This window comes from Convolutriloba macropyga, chromosome 6 (genome assembly GCF_964194025.1).
Source record: "Convolutriloba macropyga chromosome 6, txConMacr16.3, whole genome shotgun sequence".
NCBI lineage: Eukaryota > Metazoa > Xenacoelomorpha > Acoela > Convolutidae > Convolutriloba > Convolutriloba macropyga.
Window position 1 is genome coordinate 10,981,036 of NC_134473.1, and position 8,462 is coordinate 10,989,497.

Below are 8,462 nucleotides of genomic sequence, written 5' to 3' on the forward strand. Positions count from 1 at the left end.
GAAAAGCTTGCAGGATTCCTGTAAGCGAATCGGAAAGCGTGCAAGAATCTTGCTTGCACCTTGGTGACCGTCATGCATTCACTTACAAGATAGTTTCTAACATGCTTGCAAGTTTTTCGATTCATCGATCACCCGGGAAAATTTTAATTGGCCTCGGAAAATGGTCCCTGTAGATTTAATCGTTTCATCTATCAATATCTAGACAATAACTTTTTAATGCTGGGTGTTGCCGAAACACTGGGCAGTTAGAAAAAAAGCAAATAACTGTTATATGGCAAAATTGAATAAGAACTTTTGAATTGAAGCGAGGTTACCTTCACGTGTGTAATTGTCCGTTCTTGTTTTTACCATTGTTGAGCTGTGGCGTGAGTTCAATTGTCAAGGTCATGTTTGTTACACAGGGCAAGGAGACCCAATTCGTAGTCAGATCTGTGGAGATGTCTGGGGACCAGGCCCTGTTTGTGTATGCCAAGTACGTAACACAGATACCAAATGAGTACATCTGCATCTACGTCCGATATGGACAGCCTCCAGTTTATGATCCTTCGAAGAATGAATGGACGTACGACTTCCACGAAATACTGCCTCGATCCCTCTCTCGAGCAGGTAAAATGAATAAGTATTATTAACCATGTCTTACAAACAAGCCCAGTCGAGCCTGCGATGCTAATTTTGGAAGATCTTGGAATCTGTTTGCGAATGACGCTTTTCTCACAAAATGCATGATTCTGGCGCTTATCGCGCAGGAATCGTTCACGATCTTTTAAGATTGTGCATAATCTGACAAGATTAAAATAGACTAAAAGGCTGGTTGGCTTTCAATTGAAGTGACCTTAACATAAAATGAATTGATCATTACTTTGCAAAAAGAACTTAAGAACTTTAAACTGAGAAACTACAGAACGTCTGCGTCAGCCCGCGTATTCATACAAGGAGCGTACCTTCTATCTCACACAACATACGCTATTTCTTTGTACGACCCTTCTATGGTGAGCTGGGGAACCGTTTATGATACTGTATGATTGATTACTGGGACATCATATATATGATCGGTGCACTGATACCAGTGTTCTGGTGTGACCGGACAGCAGGGAGATTTGTTGCGATTAATTTTTGTTATGAAATTGATATTTTGTAATAAAATTGTACTCGGATCAGAGCAGTCGAGAAAATCATAACTGAATCTCGATTTCTCAAGTCTGTGTTTTGCCATGTGCAGATTCGGATCACAGTTGCCACTCTAAGCATTCGTGAGCTTTTCATCCCAGGTCAAGGTCCCACACCCACGCCACCTCTGATCAGACCGACTTGTGTCATACACAGGGGCTATCGTGCGACCAAAGTCATAGGGTCGGGAAGGTGCTACGGTCGCGCGATAGTCTGAACAATTGTCACAAAAGGGTCTGATGAAAAACCAAAGTCTGGACCATTGTCGCATGGGAGTCTGATGAGAAACAAAACGAAGACTATAGTCTGGACGATGGTCGCACGATAGACAATGAACTACTATGTTGTTTAAATTTCAGAGAGGAAGAGACACGAGGGAGAGACAAATCCAGACAAGTTCACTTACATGATTCCTAATCATCACCTGAGGGACTCTGGGACATACTACATTGGATTTCGTCCATGTAGGGTGAACCAGGATCACAACTGCTTCGATAGCAGAATCATCACTGACAAAGTTTGAAAATTATCTTCAGTTCAAGATTACAAATCTTATACTGAATAAACTCATTTCCTACACTTACCTTAGACGCTTAAGTTTTATCTTGTGTCGGGTTTTGAAATATTGCGCAGACGTATTATAAACTATGGTACCAAAAAGCTACGTACGATTAACGAGTTACTAAAAAGCGCCACAGACATCAATTAATACAACATTTCGAGTTCAAATCAGTTCTCTAGTAAGGAGACAGTACGTTTTCAGCTTTTAAAACACCAACTGGATGGTTTGTATAGTTTTTACACAAGTTTCAGGCGACATCTGAGTAAACTTTTGGACACTTTTTCTTCCAACCTTTGCCAAATAAACTGTCTATTTTCGAAGTGGTTTTTTCAAAATTGTTTCTTAACTTTTAAATTTGATTCAGAACAAAAATATTTACTGACCAATCCGGTACCTCCCGCTTATTGGTGGAAGAAAACGCTGACAATATTTGATTTGTTCACACGAGCATCACAATTTAGCGCAAACCAAATGTTTTGAGCAAAAACTAACACTTAAACAGCACAAATTGTGCTATACGTAGCTTTTGGTACCATAGTGTACAGATAAAGTTCCACATTAACTTATAAAGCACCAAATTTTTATCATTTACTCATGAAAGCTAACTTTTTTTTACCCAAGAAAGGCTCGAAAAGTAGAACAACTATAAGGTTGACTTTTCTATACATCTATTCACAATCAAAAATTTAATCAAAAACAGAAGATTTTAAATTCTTTAAAAGCTGTTCCTCCGTAATAGTTATAAATAAAACAAAGATGCAATGAAACATTGATTTTTCAGGTGTTCGTATCTGCTTTTGACTTGGAGACTTATCAGAAGGGATGCAATGCTATGAGTGAACTTCAGAATGGATTTGAACCCGAGTACTCTTCACGTGGAATTGTGGTAAATGTCTCCGCAGCCCGCGAATGAGGCTTAAATTGAAACCAGATATATAATAAACACATGAATTTTTGTTTCCGTTGCTTCAAAATCAATAGATTAAAGTTATCGATCGAGGGAGAAACAGTGACCGAAAGCGAAGTTCCATTACAGAACGGTTTCTAACAGAATAATTTTGGAAAAGATTACATTTAATTGTAAACCTATGGAATGGAGAAAATTTTAAAGATTATTGATAATATTAGTTTTCTGATTAATTCAAGGCTAAGATTTACGAGCTAAGTTTTGTATATTTTTATTATCTTTCAAATGTATGTGAGCTTTTCACTTGTTGGAATCATCTTTAGAATTCATTTTTTGCATATTTGCAGGTGGGTTCTCATACCAACCGTCGCATGACTGAATGCCTCTCCACGCATCTGACCTCCTTTGTGGGTAGTCTGGCTCCCCTTCCCCCTGCTCTGGACTTCTCAGCGATGAGCTATGACTTTGCAGACATGTACCCAGCATACATTGTTGTATTCACACTCTGGTGTACTTACATTCTACTCATGATATACGCCAGGAGACAGGACAGAGTTGACATCGCAAAGGTATACTCACTTTCACACCAATTTCAACGAACGAAAACGAACACTTCTCCCCCATCTCTGCCTCCTCTTGTTGAGTTTAATATAAGCATCTATAATTGACATTTGTTAGCCGTTATTATTTGCTTTCCAACGAAGTCCTGCGATCTTTTTTGCACACCAATTTTGTTTTCAGAATCAAGTCTGAACAGACAAGAGACGAATTCTCTTTTTGAACTAATAATACTTTGCATGGCCTGATAAGAGTTTGGACGAGCCATAGTCAAACACAAACGGTTATCATGAAAAATTCTCGCGAGATAAGGCGTAGAAGCTGTGACAAGATCTTGCATGGCATCTTTATTGTGTTTTAAGGTTTTTTACGCTACCGATTTTCTTTCAAGATAATATTTAGAGTTCGACGAACTAAGAGGTTCAACATATATATGGCTATAATCAGCACGAAAGAAAACCAATGTATCAAATTTAGTTTTGAATTTGCTGTTTGTGAAGTAAGAATAATTAGATTCCGCACTAGGGCAGACGTGCTAATGATCACATGGTTGATCCAAGACCAATAGAACAGAAGTTCAAAAATTTATAATGAGTTTTAAACACTGTTTCCTATCTCTGCAAATTGAATTATAGGTGATAGCGCCATTTGGCTACATGACAATTTACCCAATGCCATTATTTTTTTTTTCAATCTGCAAACATGTAAATTAAACTAACCACTTGGTTAATGTTACATGTTAGAAATTTATTAATCAAACATTATTTTTTTCTAATTTATAACAAACTAAGGTTCGGTTTTCGTAAAATAGTTTAATAAAAAATGTTTAAATCCTGCAAACCTTCTGTCTATTGGAACTCTTTCGTGTCGTTTAAGCATTTCCGCTGTAACTTTTGTTTAAATTTGGTCTTCGACGTTTCTTTTCCAATTGTAATTGGAAGTGTGTTCCATTTTCGAATAAAGTTACGAACAATTGAACCATTACTCCATTTTGACTTACATTTTTGTTCTAAGAAAAGGTTATGGGTTCGTTTGTTTACAATAATAGGCACGTTTTCTAAAAATCTGAAATGTTTTTTAGAGCGATTTCCTGTTTGTTGGAGAATATTGAAAAACCTATTTAAAGACACCAGTGTTATTTGGAGCTCTGCTGGAAGAATTTTAGTCTCCAGAAGTAGATCTCTGGCAGTATCGTATTTGGTTTTCATAAAGCAAACTTTTATTCCCCAGTTTATCTGTTTGTTAATTCTGTCAACAGAGTAAGATGGTAAATTTTGAAAAAAAATGCGCTAAAATCTAAATGAGACAAAACTAGTGATTTAAAAAGATTTATTCTTGTTTTTAGTGATACCTGATAACGAACCAAATATAATGATCTGATTGCTGAAACCATTTTACTGATAACCTTATTTAGTTGATTTTGGTATGACAGTTCCCTATCAATTATTACACCTAAATATCTACATTTTTTCAGATGCTTCCAATCGGTGTCCCTTGAAATCGACAGTTTCAATGATCGGCAATTTTTCATTCCTGAACACCATTAACTCTGTTTTTTTCTCATTCAAAGTTAACCTGTTTTGTTTCATATATTGATCTGTCTTGTTTAATGTATCTTCAGCTATTAGCTGCAAATTTGCTTCATTCTTTGCATGACATAGAATTGCTGTACCATCGGCAAACTGTAATACATCACAATTCGTTGATACAGCTTCACTGAAATCGTTGACATAAAGTATAAAAATTAGAGGCCCTAAGACAGTTCCCTGAGGAACACCGTGATTTATGACAACCCAATCTGATTTTGCTATCCCATTTTTTACACACTGTTTTCTATCACAAAGGAAAGAGTTTAATAAGATTCTTGCATTTTCTCCAATTCCATACCTTTTTATTTTGTTCATAAAAACATCTATAGATATTGAGTTGAAAGCCTTTGCTAAGTCTAAAAAGAGTGTGACAACAATTTCGTTTTCATCAACGCATTGGTTTATCTTTTCAGTTAATGAAATGATAGTATCGAGACAGGACTTTTGCTTTTGAGAGCCGAATTGATTCTTGTTAATCAGACCATTAAGAGTTAGGTGGTGAGTTAGTTGTTCAAGTATTAATCGATCAAAAATTTTTGCTAGAGTTGGTGTGACTGATATGGGTCGATAGTTTTCTGGTTCTAGTCGGTCTCCCTTCTTATAGACAGGTGTAACATGCGCTGTTTTCAAAATATTAGGAAACGTGTTTTTGTTTATACATTCATTGACGACAAATTGTAAATGAGTTCCAATAGACAGTTTACTATCTTTTAGCGCCCATGCTGGTATATACCCAATGCCAAGATACCAATCCCATTACACCCAGTTCACATTGATATTTTCGTTCCATAATCCAAGTACTAATTAGCAGAAAATAGCTCTTACACGTATGATTTAACAAGCGGATAATTTAATCCCATGTTCGGTTGTGATTGTTTCATATCAAGTCACACGGGCGGCTGAGGCATGGCCACGGCCTTTAATTATGTTAAAACATAGGGTAATAACGACTGCTAATTTGTTGTCGGATTATTGAACGAAAATATCAAAGTACATTGGTTATAATGGCATCGGGTATATTGGCATTAGGTATAATGGCAATGGGTAAATAGTCCTGACACCCACCATTTTGTATGATTAATGAAGCAGTTTCAATTAAACGTTTAATCAAACGAAGCGTTTTTTGATGTCCCTGAATTACAACGAAAGTATTTCAGGGCTGAACCAGTGTAAATCACAGCCTGTTCTTAGACTGTTTTATATTTGTTTGTCCATTGTCCGTTAATGTCATTAAACATGATTTTTGTTATCATGCGAAACCGAAGCAAAAATGAAGCAGCTGCTTCATTTTTGCTTCGGTTTCGCATGATAGCAAAATCATCCAAAGCTGCGTCATACGAAAAACAAGTTCACCTCAGTCTGCATCCCAGAGCACCCAGTGGAATACCGTTCCAACATCCCTCCGGGCCAACCCCCACCTACTGTCCCCTAAAATACATTTTTTGGGACTCATTCGGACATTAATATACCTTCGCTGTGCCTTAGGTAATGATTATACCTCCTCTGTAACTTGGTAATTCGTTGAAATACCTCCTGTGTGCAGCCACGGGTTGAAGATTTTGGCAAAATTTTGTAAAAACATTGCGCTGACAAACGCTTAAAAAATTTTTTTAGTGAATAACTCTTACATAACAATCCACTTACTTGGCTGAATTTTCAGCACCTTCCTTACATAATTTCAGCGCTTTTCAGCATATTAAGCGAATAATTATGTAAGATTTATCCGCTGAGAAAAATTATCCGCTGAGAAAGCGGCTTTTAGCGAATTTCTTACATAATTTTTAGTAATTTCAGCATTTATCTTAAACAATTTCAGCTCCACTTTTTACGCATTTTCTCTAAACAATTTGGATTTTTTTCTTCTGTACATGCAGAAGCAGCACCACAGCAAGACTAAATAGCATTGCACTAGAGCAGTCCAACAATTAGAAGTCTGCCGACAGACTCAAGAATTTTTTCAACTCTTAAGATAAAGCAGTTATCGCATGTGGAGTATATGGCCAAAACACTTGATTGAAAGAAACCACACAGCTTAAGTATAATTTTCTCCCTTCAGTTAGATAAGATGAAAACGTGGCACTTTTCAGTTGTTTTCTTTTTCAAAAATTTGAATTATCAAAAAAACAACGTAGAATTTGATTGGCTTGTGGCTCTGCAGAAGGGCAAAAGAAGAAGGACTGTACACGCTGACGACGTTAAAAGCTATAGAGGGCTTTAATAAGGCACGTTAATTATGTAAGAAAGCCGCTGAATCGGCTCAATTTGGAACTTTCACAAGTGCTGAAAGTATGGAAGAAAGGTGCTGAGAAAGTGATTTTTTTGCAAAAAAGAATTGAAATTATGTAAGAAAGGCGCGGAATCCACTAAATTTGAAATTTTGTAGGAAAAGTAAATGCTGATTTTATGTTAAGAATTTGCTGAAATCTGCTGAAATATTTTATTTTCAACGCAATTTCAGCTCAAATCTTACATAATTTCCGATTGGTGCAGTGCTGAATTGCTGTGGGTGGTAGGTCCGGTGCTTAAAGTTGTAATATAGAAAGTTATTGGTCTCTCTATTAGGTTTTTATGCAACCAACTTCTTTACAAAAGAAATTAAAACTGCTATTCTGTAAAATCCAACACTGAACTGAAACTGATAATGAAACATTCGACAGAACCCATTGAGGCCACTCAAAAAAGTGATCCATTATGGCGTCTAAGCAGGCGCAGCTACTGTGAAAAGGGAACAGTACTTGACTTGAACCAGCATCTATTACTTGCAAGCGTAGATTACTAACCATTACAACAACTGGTCTTAAGCTCACGGACTTGGGCATCTCTTATTACCCATTCTCATTTTCTCTCTTGCTCCTCAAGGCTTCTTTTCTTTAGCCAAGTATACGTTGAACAAGTAGAAATTCCTGTCAAGTTATGAAAAGCTTATCTTATGCACAATTTACATTAGGCTGGTTCTCTCTCGACCTTCTAACATGATCCTTTCTTTCTACGTAACCTCAAGGTGTTAAGGATTGAACACATTTGGGCTGCTTTCGGCTGCTTTTTTCTTATAATCCCCACAAGACATGTGCTGAGGTCACGTGATTAAGTGAGAGGTAGTTCTTACGGTTGCCAATTAGAGCCATTTTCTTCCACCTTATCGGAAATTTATGAAAGCTCTTGTTAAATTTTAATAACAAGTTCCTTAGAGGTAACAAGTTTGCTCTAACAAACTGCATAATCTTCTCTCTATTACTCGAATAAACAATCAAAACTGATGATGTTATGATATTATAGCGAGAAAAATTGTAAAAAACAAATTTAACAAGACGACTTCTGATGATCGCAAATATCATCTGGATTAGCCCGCGCAAAAGGATTTAGTTACGAGCTAATGACTCTCATAATTTAACAAAGAGCAGTAACCAATTGTTGCTAATTTTCAAGTATCCCTAAATGTATGTAAACTCTTTCTGTGTTTTTTTCATTAGGGATAAGGAATAAGAAATTAAACCTATATGATATCCAGCGGAAACCTTTTCTTTTCAGCTTGGCTTCACTCCCCTGCCTGACAATGACCCGCAGGACTATTACATGTACGAGATGGCAGTGCAGACGGGGATGGTGACGGGGGCAGGTACCAAGAGCAAGGTCTACTTCTACCTGGTGGGGGAGCAGGCCAGGTCAAGGATACACGTCA

At 36.9% G+C, this 8,462-nt stretch overlaps 1 protein-coding gene across 2 annotated transcripts in view; it reads left to right on the forward strand.

Moving 5' to 3' along the window:
• Positions 1-8,462, forward strand: part of LOC142341478 (uncharacterized) — a 357,626-nt gene that overhangs the window by 96,653 nt on the left and 252,511 nt on the right. The gene's annotated exons all lie outside the window — the stretch shown is intronic.